Source organism: Schistocerca americana, chromosome 3 (genome assembly GCF_021461395.2).
Source record: "Schistocerca americana isolate TAMUIC-IGC-003095 chromosome 3, iqSchAmer2.1, whole genome shotgun sequence".
NCBI lineage: Eukaryota > Metazoa > Arthropoda > Insecta > Orthoptera > Acrididae > Schistocerca > Schistocerca americana.
Window position 1 is genome coordinate 889,368,098 of NC_060121.1, and position 2,067 is coordinate 889,370,164.

Sequence of the window (2,067 nt, forward strand, 5' to 3'; positions counted from 1 at the left end):
TGTATCCTTTTATAAAAATGTTAGTGTCATCAGTAAACATCACCGTTTCTGCAACTGTCAGATGGTTTGGTAAATCATTTATATACACAAGAACAACAGTGGGCCTAACATGGGACCCTGGGGCACACCATAGCTAGTTTTTTTTTTTTTTTAATGTGAAAGATACTCTTTGCCTTCATGACATATTTGTACTTTTTGTTGTCTATCGAGGAGAGAAGAAATGAACCATTTGAAGGCAAATCCCTGGACCCCATAAAATTCTAGTTTCATAAGCAATACGTCATGGCTGATTAGATCAAATGCTTTAGATAAATCTAAAAATATCCCACAGCTTAATTCATTCTTGTCCAAGGCATTTAGGACCATTTTCATGAATAGGAAGACTGATGTTTCTGTGGATCTGTTCTTTCTAAACCCATTTTGAGCATTGGTCAGTATTTTATTTTTATTCAGGAAGTCGGCTAGCCTTTCATACATTACTCTTTCAATTACTTTAGAGAAACCTGACAATAATGACACTGGCCTGTAATTATTAATGTCAGCTGTATTATCCTTTTTGTGAAGTGGCTTTATTGTGGAGAGTTTTAGTTTTGGTGGGAACACCCCTGTCCTGAAAGAAGTATTAATAATGTCAGTTAGGTGAGTATCTATACTGGTGGAACTATGTTTGATTACCTTGTCTGGAATTCCATCAATACCACAAGGCATTTTATTATTTAGTTTATTGATAGCATTTCTAACTTCACATTCTGTTACTGGGTACAGAAACATTGTCTTTTTACAAGTTGGTACTTTTATGTTTTTGTTGTTTGAATTGCACAGACTTTTAATTAGGTTCGGTGCCATGTTCACATAATGTTCATTGAATATATTGGCTATCTGTTGAGCATATTCTATCACTTTACCCTCACTTTTAATTTTGAAATTATTGGTCTTGGTTTTACATTTTCCTATCCTATTGTTTATAACCTTCCAAATCAATTTTTATTTATTGCTTCCCTTGTTAACGTTTGAATCATTGCTTAGCCTTTTCGCTGCCTGTAAAACTTTCCTGTAGACCCTTCTATATTTCCTATAGTATGGTTTTATTTTTGTAGTTATTTTAGCATGTTTGCTTAAGTTTCTAAGGCTGATTTTTAATCCCTTGTGTTACCCATGTGTTTGACTTCTCACTGACTTTAATTTTTTTAAACGGGAATGCTACATCATAGGAATATTTATAATCAGTGAGAAAACTATCATACTTTTTGTGTACATCATCAGTTTGTTCTATGCCCCACTGCACCCTTTTTAGCATACCATTAAAAACCCTTATGTTGTTTGCATTAATAAATCTTCTTTGTACGTATTTTTCAGCGACTGTGCATTTCTTATGGTTCTCATTCCTTATCATCACTTTTAAAGCCAGTCTATAGGGCAGACTTTCTGAACTTGAGCTGCCAGAAATTCCAATACGCAGATGATATTATAGATTGATATCAGAGTCAAGCTCTTTCTGAATGTGAAGAACACCTTACAAACAGCCTCACTAAACTCTTCAATATTTTAAGACATGATAACTTAGACTTAATATTTCTTTTCCACCTCTAATTATTTAGCATCAGCAAAGATCAGCACACAGTTTGGCCCTCTTGGCATTGTCAAATACAATGATAAGCCAAAATATCTTGGTATCACTTTAGACAGAATGCTGGCATATCATAAACATCTTTCCAGCACAGTTAATAAGTTACAAACATAAGTGAAGATTGTGAGCAAGTTAATAGGTAGTATATGGGGAGTAAATACAGACCATCCTCAGGGTGAAACTCTCTACAGCAGAATATTTTGCACCAGTTTGGCTCCGCAGTGCTATGTGAAGATAGTTGATGTTAATTTGAATGCAGCCACGAGAACCATTAATGGTGCAGTAAGATCTACACTTATGTGCTATCTATCAATACTATTAGACATCTGTCCTTTTCACCTTCAGCACCAGGTAGCTTTCTACAACCTTTGCCAAAACAAGCATCTAAAAATAAATCAACCTTAGTTACAAAGATGTACTGTCAATGCCTAGCAAGTGTC